Source organism: Chrysoperla carnea, chromosome 4 (genome assembly GCF_905475395.1).
Source record: "Chrysoperla carnea chromosome 4, inChrCarn1.1, whole genome shotgun sequence".
Classification (NCBI taxonomy): domain Eukaryota; kingdom Metazoa; phylum Arthropoda; class Insecta; order Neuroptera; family Chrysopidae; genus Chrysoperla; species Chrysoperla carnea.
The window spans coordinates 12,878,265-12,891,557 of record NC_058340.1 but is presented as its reverse complement, the minus strand read 5'-3'; positions in this window follow the sequence as shown (position 1 = coordinate 12,891,557).

The following is a 13,293-nucleotide window of genomic DNA, read 5'->3' as shown; positions in this document are numbered from 1 at the left end:
TAAAAATATTGTTGCTACGAAAAAAATTTTGGTATAGGTGTTCATAGAAACATCTAATTAATTCATTTTTGGTTGTCCATCCGTCCGTAAATCGCCGATATGTAGAAGTTTGCTAACAATAAAATAAAAAATACATGCATTTTACAAAGAGAAAACTAAATTCAAAATTATATATTATTTTTTATTCGCCATATAAGATTTATAACAAGTGAACGAGATCAAATTTTATAAATTTGGACAATGAGGAGTGATGATAGTTCTAGCTATGTTGTCAAATTTACTATGAATTGATCTTTCTAAGGTGATATTTTGAGAAAGTTTCGATGAAATATTTTGAATATGACATATTCCAAGTAAATGTCTTTATAAATATTTAGAACAAGCTATTTCATTCTCTCGAATTTTAAAATCTAATAAAAAAGTCAAATCTACTCAACAAATTTGGTCTTTTTCTTCAATAAATTTTCCAAATTTTCTGTAATATATTTTCCCATTTATCAATACCAGTCGGACATTTACGACAATGTGCTTGAATTTGCTAAATATTTTCTTATATCAAAAGTAAAGGCAAGTTCAGTAGTGACTTTTTGACCTTGATGACCATCTCATACATTTTCCTTTTTGAATCTTGACAATATATATATTTAAAACACTGGCAAAAGGTGACTTTCTTCACTTTTGTGTATATATTCATCCTCTCTAGATTTTTAAACTTTTTTTTTACCTGTGAAGTGGTTGTTTAAGGGGTGATCATGTAATTATTACTAGCAGATTAACAACAACACATTATTTTAACGACAGGTTAAATTGTTTTCTTAGCATGCTATCTGGGTTTGCATTTACATATCCCTTACATATACTGCTATAGCTATATGAGTGTATAATATCCGGTGTATACATTTTTGTTTCAATGCAAAAAAAAAAAAAAAAAAAAAAGAAAACTTTTGAAAAGCATGAGCTATAACTACTATAGTTAATTGTAAATATGCTTTGAATTCTTTTTTTCTGGAGTTCATGAGAATAATGATAATGAAAATAATTCGAAAACAATCCTTGCAGGATTAAAAATGATACGAAAACAATCCTTGCAGAATGAAGGGAGGTTTAAATAAATAAATGACTTCAAAAGAGGAAATATTTAATATTGGTCTTACGGGGAAACGGTAGATGGATGATATGATTTCATATATTTCTTAAAAACCGGTCGGAGGAAATAAAAAAAGCTATTTAAATTAAAGTTAAAATCTTAATAAATTATTGAAAACAAAAAGAACCCGTTGTGTCCGAATAATTAAGGATGTATGTGCACCGTAGTTGCTAATTATTAATAAGTTGTTAATTTTGATGGTTATGTTATATAAGACGCAGCAAGAATAAAATTTTTCGATATCTGGAGCAATTTTTAAAATATCGAAAATTATGTTTTATTATTTAGCTTCCGATATTTCGAAAACCGAAACTGATAATCAAAAATTTTATTCTGATTTAACGTCTACATTCATGAAGTGACATCAAAGTTTATCATCAAAGTTTAAAAAAAGGTACAATCATAATTTCAACCACAAGTTTAAACTTATCGCCCTGGCCTTCGTACTGCCTTAACTAATTCACAAAATTTTTTAATTTTATTTTTAGCTACACAGCTATGACCCACTGATTCATTATTAATGGTAAATATAAATTTAATACCTATGTGTTAAAAGTAAATATAAACGATCTTTCATGATGACCTAAGTCCTAAACAATAAAAAAATAGTCGATTGAACGATTCATCAAAATGAAAAAAATGAAAGTTTAGAAAGAAGGCATCCATATTTTATGTGCGTTATAATGTACCTACACTCATCAAGTACATGATAAGTGTCCAAGAATGACTTGTAATAAAATGTAATATTTTATAAATATGATGTGTCATATGTAGGTATGTTAATTTTTATAATTCATGATCATAAATGTGTCTAACAATATTTTTAAATTATCATCATTAATAAATTGTTATTAGATTCATGTTATTTGCACATCATATTTCACTGTATTATATTTTGATAAGTCATTCTTGTATTCAAATATTTTAGTTCATACTTTTCATTTCTACCTCAATGTTAGCAAGTTTACTTTATTTACAAAAACTTTTTATTCGTTGTACTATATACAGTGTGTCGCATTTAAGATGAAGACATCCTCATATTTTCGTTATTAATAAAAATATCGAATTGAAATTTTGCACAGTCATACAGGGTTTTGGGTCACATTTTTTTAAGATATTTAACTGAAATCAGAATCGGTGTGAAAAATTCATACCGATTCGCTGTACGGTTTACTAGAAATCATTTCCCAAGTCAGTGCTTTTACCAAAAAAAGTTTTTCATTTTTATACACAGTTCTTAAATTTGGTATAATTTTATAGTTTCGAACTTGAGGAATATTGATAAAAGTTTTTATGTTAATGGTAATATTTTTAAATGCACTTATTGCCTAAAAACCAACATTTATTACGACTTCTCCATACACCCTGTAAAAACGGTTGTTTTTAGTAAATAATTTATCGTAGATCGCACAGAGAATCGATTAAAAATTTATACAAAGGCATATTACTCATTAATTGACGCACAAAATTTCAGTTTTTTGCTAACACTTACGTTTTGTTATCGAAACACCTTAATTACAAATAACACTAAGAACGAACGTCTGAAAATCTTTTTGCAGTGATGTAAACTTCATAGAGACATCCTTATGCCCATTAGAAGATTCAAAAATTTATTGTATAGAGAATTAAAATTGATTGAATATTGTAATTTCTATGTAAGGAAATGTTCTTCACAAATATTGAATTTTCGATGATCAAAACCTTTTGCTTTCTTATTGAAAAGAAGAAAGGAACGGAAGGTAACATTCATTACAATACATATAACAATCCAAAGAAGAATAATATTCTTTGACATTTTCCTTTTTTGAATTCTGTTTCTCATTATAATATACCTACAGTGTAGTTTTTCCCATTTTATATAGTGGAAAAAAGGTAAGGAAATAACTTTTTTTTTAAATGAAAAGTTTAGAAAATGTGATAATAGGGAAAAGGTATACGCATATGAATTTTATTTTTGTAAATAAAATTTTATTTTAGAAACAATACCAATTTCATTATTATAAAATTTTAATTTCTGTTGTATAATTAATTGTCATGAAATTTATTAACAAACTTAATGTCAGATGTGTTGAAAGTTTATACGTAATATGCTGAAAATGAAAATGCTATATAGTTAGATACTAAATTCATACTACGACGAGTTGTTCATCTACATTTAATCATCATTTTAAGTTTTGAAGAGTGTTTCAGTGTTTATTATTTTGTACAAAACTTATATCTAGTATAGAAATATCACAATGGAAGTAGAAACGCTTGTCGTAATAGAAACAATGAAATTAGAGATGCGAGTAATCACATTTTAATAAAATTAATATTTAAAAAAACCTGGCTGCGTTAAATAAAATCTAAACAAACTAAAGAAACAAGTCCAGTAGTTTATATAGAGACTTCAACAGTCCATTATAATCTAGACCAACTCAAATCTTAAATTTTTATGATGCCCTTTTAATTTTCTTTATTTGGATATCCTAATCCATAGGTTTGGTTAGTTTTTTGACAAATTATCATTTGTATTTTTAAGACGAATATAACGATATCATTATTAAATATTTTCACTATAACCATCGCGCGTTTAAAAACATAAAAAGCTTAAAAGATATTCAAGCATTGTAGAGACCCTAAACGCCCACCAAAAAACTTAAGATTTCATAAAAATTCTCATTTTATTGTTCGGGGCGTAAACAAAAACTTTCTATCAAAAAAAAGGAACTTTTAACAAAAAGAAAACCGACTTCAAAAGAAAAACTTTTCCAAAACAAATTAATATGCACTAAAAAGTAAAAAATATCGATAATATATTTTAGTTAAAATTATTGTTATTTTTGAAGTCGGTTTCAGCCAAGGAAACAACTCTGACAGAACAGTTTGCTACATTAGGTTGGCTGACACCGATTCCAAAACTAACATTAATTTTACTACATTATATTATCGCTATTTTTTACTTTGTAGTGCATATTAATTTGTTTTGGAAAAGTTTTTCTTTTGAAGTCGGTTTTCTTTTTGTTAAAGGTTGTTTTTTATTTTGTTGTACACTAACTAATTTGTCACTAAAAAAGGAATCATCGAAATCGGTTGGCGTGATATTGAGTTATTCGTCCTCTTGCAAATTTAGGACTATTATGGTTTTTGCACGGATGCCGTTATCAGAACTGGATCAAAATGCTATCCCATGGGAAGCCCCAGCTTTCAAATAGATAAATAATCATCAAAATGGGTTCACCCAGTTCTGAGATAGCACAAATTAAAAAAAATACAGTCGAGTTGATAACCTCCTCCTTTTTTGTTTGAAGTTTGAAGGTTAAAACATTGAATATTTATTACTAGACATCCAAAGTTTCACGAGCTTTCGATTTCCCCCTTCGTTGTGTAGTGATACGCGATTCATATTCAAATACTGTGGATTGTAGATTTTGATAAAATTAATAATATGTAGAATAATAATATATTATCAGATTATGTAATAAATTAAATTCAAATAATGAAATAATAAAATTGTCATTAGCACTTGCCACCATCTATGTCTGACTGAAAGTTCCTGTATACATTCTGATGAAATGATGTATTTAACACATTATAATTCCAACCATAATTATGAAATTATGTTAAGAGGTTATATGTCATATAGCTCTCCTTTTTTTCATCATATTTACAGTATATATGAAGTAGGGTTGCCGTCACTGATCAACTTTAGAATTTTAAAATGCCATTGTATAATGGACATTGGCGGTTCGCTTCAAATTCGTTGCACCTTTATCTGTCCGCGTTTTCTTAGTGATTTGACCCGCGGATTCTCTTAACGCTTTCAAAAATCGGGGCATGAATCAATGATATCAATTTTTCATTTACTAATTCCTATTTCCGGTATTTCGTGTATTTCGAACAAGATTTTGGCTTGATACACGTAATTGGTGATACACGTAAATCGCAGTTAACGAAATGAGGTACATTACGTTTTATTCAATTTGGTATTTGGGTGGAGGCATTTTTATACCATGCATATATGTAATATGCAAGGTATACTTAGTTTAGTCCCAAGTATGCAACGGTTAGAAATATTGATGCTACGCAGAAAATTTTGGTATAGGTGTTCATAGAATCACCTAATTAGTTCATTTCCGGTTGTCTGTCGGTTTGTCCGTCTGTCTGTCAACACGATAACTCAAAAATGAAAAGAGATATCAATTTTATAGCGTACTCAGGGCGTAAAAAGTGCAAAAGAGCAATGTAGGTCAATTGGGTTTTGTAAACCGTTAGAGATAGAACAAAAATTTAAATGTAATACGATAGAATAAAAGTGTTAAATGTTTTCGTAAACATGACTGTTTACTCGTGAGAGCGCAAATTAGGCGTAAATTTTATGGTATGTATTATATACATAACTGATATTATATGTAGTATATAATATCAGTTATGTATGTGTGACATGTATGTATGTGTAATGTGGTAAAGTAATCAACACTATCTATGTATGGTATTTCAACAATTAACTCAGTGAATTATTTGTTTTCACTTGTAAATAGTTCTTATATTAGTGATAATGTTTGTGTCTTTTTAACTCCAAAAACACGGAGCAAGCTCGGTCATCCAGGTACTTTTGTAATATTTTTTGATCTAATAGATGTTTTATAAAATTCGAAAGACGTCTAGTTTTTAATTGAAATGTCTATCGATATTTTAATACAAAAATTTGCTAGAAAACTATGATAATAATAACCAAGCATCATTCTCAAACCAATAACTACTTGCCTAAAATAACAAGTTAAGTAAACCACAATACTACTCAAAAATGATCTAGCAGTTGATATTTTAATACCCGAAATAAAAATAAAGGGAATGAAATGCTCGAAAAAAAGGCAATCCTAATGCATTCACACAACAATATTCTGATACAACCAACCAACTGAGTGAATGATGATGACTAGTTTAAAGGAAGTTCAAGTCGGAAATAACAAGTTTTGTTTATTGTATACTGACTGTTAAGTTATTCGTATATGACAATATAGAGTAGGTCTTGTGATGTACCATTCTTATTCTGTTTATATGGCATTGACTTTGTTAACAAGTTATTATTATATCCATTATATGTTAATTTTTTTGTTTGTAATAAATGTTGTTTATTGATAACGAATGTGCTATTTTTGAAAGAAATAGAATAAAGCAATGCTTTTTTGGTATTATGTTCCTTATCGCACGTTTCGTTCTGATTTGTTTACTGGTTGGGAAATAAAACCAGAAAAAGTGAAACAAAAAAAACGACACTAATAACCATAATGTAGGTTACCTAGGAAACTAAAAATCGATTCAATCGGATCAGATTGCCATGAATTTGGAGAAAATGCAAAAATATTTGTCAATTTGTATAGTCTGCAGTTCAAAGAGGGGGTATAGTTTCGTGATTAACACACTTCCGAAACTTCATGAGTAGCTTCATTTCAGTGTAACCTACAACATTTACATTTACGAAAACTTTGAAATTGTGGAGTTTTCAATATGGCGAAGACGGGAAACATGTCAATTATAAACGACCTATTGAAAAAATATGAACAAGCGTGATTTTTTCTTGAATACAAAATATAGTAATATAATAATAGAGAATAACAGTGGCATAAAAAATATTCGGCCGTTTGTCTGAAAAACGGGGCTATGAAAATTTATGAATAACCGGCTAATTTTTACACAATTTTTTAACAAATATAAGTAAAATTAAATGTACAAACTGGCCTTCATATTTCATGAGGCGTTTTCTTAGATCTACGCCTTAAACATGTCAGTTTCACGACTATATGTTTTATTATGCTAACGCTCTAATTTTCAAAGTTTTCGTAAATAAAAATGTTGTAGTTTACACTGAAATGAAGCCACTCACGAAGTTTCGTGAGAGTGTAAGTCATTGTAGACTAGTATTTTTTGTCAAAATTTTATGGTTATCATATAAAAAAATTGAGTTGTGAAAGATAACAGAGGTAATTAAAAGTAAGTGCAATGGAATTACTACGTTATGTCTAAATAAATATCCTGATCAAACCGCACGTACTGTACGCACATATTGAGTTGGCAACTAAATCAGAAGTATGTCTTTTTTAAATTAAAACTACAATTAATTCATAAAGTAAAAACTAAAAGTAACTATACAATTAAATTCTTTAAAGAATCAAATAAATATTTGTCTTAATACCTTAAATTTTCGGCAAAATTTCTTGAAAGTAAAAAAACTAAGTGTTATATTTGTAATGTGCCAGGGTACGAAAGGAATATAGTTACTACCGAGTGTGCTGGGTGTTAATGCGGTAGTTTCTCAAGTGAAAATTAACTAAGCCAATGCATAAGGCTACAAAATATAATATTTATTAATTCATAGACCATTCTCATTTCTATTATAGCAGAGCGTAGTTAATATATGGACTTATACTATAACAAAATAGGAATTAATAATTCCGTTGGAGGAACTGTGTGTGAGCTGACAAACTGTGACTGTCAAGGTCCAATTTTAGTTCCTGTAAACTATCTCATCACTTTCGCATGCATTTTTCATGTAAGTGTGTGTTGTATGTTACATAAGCTAATATACAGAGTTTCTCAGATAACAACAGATAGAAAAATACCAGCAATTCGACATCGAAGAGTTTCTTTGCAGGCGAAAAATTAACAGATTAAATTTAATTAAGGTTACATTACTACGGCTTTTTTGACAACCCTGGAACCTATTCAAAGTCGAAATGATTTTCTACTCTAAACAATTTTTCTTAAAATCATTCAGATCAACTTAAACAGTGCTAGATCGATAATCTGAAATTATTTGCACCAATCAAAAGCAACATTCGTGCTTCGACAAATTTTGACATTTATGAACGATTCTACAGCCTTGGATAAACACACAGGACAAAAGCAATTGCACTGAATTTAAAATGTTATTGATTCAACAACCTTTTCCGTTTGACCTAGTATACCCGCACGTGAGCAAATATTTTATTGCATATTATTGTACTATCTCTAAACATAAGACAATACCGGAACTATTACATTTATTTAGAAAAACATCTTTTGTATTTTGTTTTTTGGACACAATAATAAATTTTTAATTTAATGTAACATGGTATGTACGAACAAACTTTTACGTTCTGGTATATAACCATCCATATACACGGAATCATTGTAAAGGATGTCAAAAAAATGAAGCCAACATTTTTAAATTGTTATATTAATTATTATTTGCTTCATTAATAAAAATATTTTTATTTGAGTGATAATCTACAGAAAAAGATTATATGTGAAAAATTTGTTGATAGTTGATTCCAAAATAAGCTTGTTGATGACAAAAATTGCGCTTAATCTTAGTATTTATTTAAATATCTCCTAGTTAAAATTTATTCGACTTGTATTTGTCTTTAGAGTGTGGGTGGTTTGTTTCAAAAACAAAAATGTTATTATTTAATTAAGACTTGTTGATATTTTAAAAATAAGTTTAATTTTATTTAGGGTGTAAAACAAATTTCATATATTCATATAAGAGAAAGTGGTGCAAATTAAAGAATGAAGACATTGCTAACGTTAAATTTTTTTACTCCGTCGCGAGTTAATGACCCCATTGAGTTATCAATAAATTACACTCCTTTTCTTAACCAGAATCTTTTAGCCTTACCTTCTTTTCGACCTATAGCCAACATGAAACATATTTTTCATTGTAGGAGTTCCCAGTATAGGAAGATATTGTAATGGGTCCGATTTTCGAAATCGAAATTTTCATTATACCTTTAAGTTTCATGGTCAGGACAAGGCCTTAACACCAATTTGGAGAAGAAATATGTGTGCGTATATATGTACGTACGAACGAAAAATGATATCGACTTCGTTGAATTGTGTATTGAAACATATTAACAGGAATGTCAAATCGTTTTGAGTCGGCCGAGTTTTATTTTTATTTTTTAAAACTATTTATTAAGCAAGGAAATTATTTGTGTGGACCTTAAGGGTCCTATTACACCCTATGCATGGCTTGTTAAAATTTGAATTTCCTAGTGATATGAAAATGCAAATTTGAATTTGCCCATTATGCTTAGATAGCCTGAGCATACATGATCAACTAAAAACATCTGTGATAGAATCTCGTAAATAATAAAGTTTGTTTAGATAACTGTTTTCTATTATAATAGAGGCTTTAAATTTGATGAAGTTCTACTATAAATTGGTTTGCACTATTTTTCTTCACATCCTATATACGTTATATATAAAGTTTGGTTTATAAATATCTAATATTCTGTGTTGTTCTGATACTTTTTCTGTGTGTTTATGTTGTTAGTTTGGAGAACGTAAGGATGAATGGTTGGATACACAGTTATATGCATATACAAGCAATGGTGGATTTGGACTTTACAAACCATACCAACAACTTTCTTATTAAGTCAGTTATTGCCGTCAAAATATTAAAATGAATTGTCAATTTCGTATATGCAATGCAATAATTTCATAAGCCATCGGCAATAAATCCAGTTTAGAAACTAAACTTTGATATCTGTTGATATGAGTGCGTTACTTTCATAGTTAACTTGATGTTTATTTATAATTATATAGTAAATAATTTTGAAACTTAAGTATCAGTTCGAAATTTTGTTTCACTCAGATTGAAATTTTATACAATTATTTAATAGAAAATTCGTACACTCCTTTAATAAATGATCTATAACAAATGATCTATGATAAATGAGTAATATTTTGAGTCTTTTTTTGTTTGAGATAAATATTTCCATTCTACTAATAATTACTAGTAAATTCGAAATAATGATCGATCCCTTAAAAAATCGATTACTGATACAAGAAGCGAGAAGTACACCATCAATATTTGGAATTGGGTGGATAAAACAGTCAACAAGTTTCACAAATGGTAAAATAAATGGATTTTAATTTAAAAAAAAAATGTATAGTTCTTCGCCAAAATTTTCAGCGTTTAACGTAAAAATGACGCGAGGAGCATCATTCCGAATTCAACGAGCTGGCGCACAACTTTTTTAGAGCAGTGTCTCTATTTTAAATCATTTTCAAATTGGCGACTAGACTAAGAGATTGAAGGTACACATAAATTATTCTAAAGATTTGTAAATAGCTCATCTTTACGTTGCCAGTGTACTTTTGGTAATTATTAAAAAATGAACTAAATTTCTTTTTTTATGAGCTATTTAGAGACTAAAAATTTAAATGATAAGAATTAGATTAAGATATGATATTTGAAAAACATAGAAATGTCGCTGTAAAAAACTAAATTGCTACTTGCAAGTTTTGATTCACTTACTTTCTTGTCTGTCTCTTTGTTCAGTTCAAATATTGTAATTGAAAATTTAGATTCTTTTCAATGAGATAGATATGGATAGATTAGGTTTGTTCTATTTTCGGGATGAAAGTGATGATTCTCTATCAAAAATTTAATATGTGTACCTACTGTATGTACCGAAATAGATACATTTTACATTCAAAATAAACCACCAACACATTTTAGATTTGTTGTGTATAGAAACTGACTTTATAATGTATACCTAAACTTGATTCAAATAAACAAATTTTACTCTATGTAGATATATCAAATTTGTAAACCATATCGTTAGCCATTTATATTATACTAGCTGTTACCCGCCCGCTTTGCGACATCCCCACTTGCACCCCTCCCTCCACATTTCCTTGCGTTGGATAACAGTTTTGTAATGTACACGTCATGCTCTTTTATTTGATACCCCACTTAGGTATATTTGTAAATATTCGATATTTCCTTCCCACTTTCTCGCTACACCTTTCTACCCTCCGAAGGTTAAAAAAATTTCTAAATGTAATTTAAAACATTCTGACCAAGTTTTGAACTATTAAAAGCCATAATTGAAAAATATGAATTTTTTATTCATGAACACCCCCGCAACCCCCCTTGTGGGTGGAATTTTGTAAAATCCGTTCTTAGCTGACCTCTACTTGGCAAAAGGAATATTCCTGCCAAATTTCAAGTCTCTAGGTCTTATAGTTCCAGAGATATCGTTATGAGTGACTATCTATCTATCTATCTATATCTATAGAAAGTCTCCTATATATATATATAGATGAAGTAAGAAGAGCTCTTACGGACGTTCTTATGAACAAGAAAAAGACGGATTGTATATGTGTATACAAGAACACAAACTGGCCGATCATACTCATCATTTGAAGTTGTACCCTGAAAAAATTCCTAATACCAACCGATATGAGGTTGTCTCGAACTCATCGCCATCATATATGGCGTATGGTGCCGCGAAAGTGATACAACTACTGAACGGGGTTGAGTGGCAAATGGATTACTATTGATTTTAGTGACCTCAGTGTACAGTAAATGTTATAAAAATGATCAATATGTTTATTTCAAACTCTCTGTTAACTGGTAACAACAATCTTCATGAAGTTTTCTCAATTACATATAGACTAGACATGACAAACGCAAGGAAGTTTTCTATTAATTCATCGATTCGCATTATTTACACGATTATATATTCCAACTAAGTACAATTTTATTTTCCATCAATAAAATGCATGCCTTTAAACTAAAATAAATCTATTTCATAGAAGTAATGAGTTCGTTTATTTAACTTCAGTGATTTTGTATCAGTGAATTTATATTTTAAATTCAATCGTTAGACAATTGTTTGAAAGTATTTTTACTTTATTTCAATATGAATACATGCGCAGAGCTGACAAATGCGATCGGAAGAGTGAGAGAACGATACACTATCTGTTTCACTTAGTCCGAACGCCTTCCACTTATAGGAACTGACCATATATGTTTACGTATTACATATATGAAAAAAACCCTTTTTACTTCATATTTTTTATATGGCTAACGAGATAGCTTACAATCGGTATGTGTATGATGTATACATATATCATAAATAGTTGAATCATTGAATGTATATCAAAACAATAGAATCTCTTTACTATATGTATTTCTGTATAGCCTACCTTACATACGATATCTTTGGTTTACGTTCTATTATGTAACGGGTGTATTTCTATTTATGCCTACATATAGTCAGTTTTATTCAATTAAATATCCATAAACTTTGGTAATAAATAACAATTATCGTTCCTAATAGATGGGAAAATATTGTGTTATTGATAAATAATAAAATGGTGTCAGGTGTAAATGTTACACGGCAATAACGTTTTATATACACTTGATGTTAGTAAATAAAGCTAGCCGACAAGTTGAATTGTTATTAATCCGTATACTCTTTTAAACTATCTACGTTTTCGAATATCATGTCATCTGTTTTTTTTTATTTTTGGGAAACAGATTTGAACTTATGTTTAATCAGAACATTTAGTATCAAAAAATGACTGCACGATTTATAATTTTTCAAAATTCTCTACTTATATTCGAAGAATTTGACTATAATCATAAAAAATTAATTGAAAAAAAGAACGAGAGGTGTCATGGGACACCCGATAGAAAGTGGGTTCTTTTCGTTATAAATTATATTTATTTGAAAATTGAAATAACTGTTTTAGTGATTAATTATAAATATTAGTTTTGTGTTACGCTACCTTGCAGTAAGAAGTATAATTAGTTTCGTGTTAAATGGATTTCTTTATTTTTTTCTCACAATACTATTTGAATTTCTGTGCATTGGTAATGTTAGGTTGAATTTTTTTCCCTTTTTTATCTCGCGATACGGTTTGTACTTTTGTGCATTCGTTATTCGGAAAATTTAAAGTATTAATTTAGGAAGTCAAATAACAATAATTTTAATTATATTATAAGTATTTATAGAAATAGTTTTTTTTTTTGTTAAAAATTTTTTTATTTATTACAAATATATTTCTCAGTTCCATTAAAATCTATCTTTGTTTTATGCGTAATTCTGTATATTTAAGTTTAAAATTAATGAATTTAATGCATTTTATTTGTCCACCTTGTAAAATATCCAGAACACATACAAGATATTAGTGATATGTTTTAGTTAAAACATAACCATTATAAAACAGTTATGTTACATACGTACTAGGTATATATTCCACACATTCTTGAAACATGTCATTATATATGTCGACAATAGCTAAAAAGCTACATATAAAGCTCGGTGTATGTATTATATGTGTACACAATTTGTCAAGGGAACCATTTATGTTTCTTGTTTCTCTGT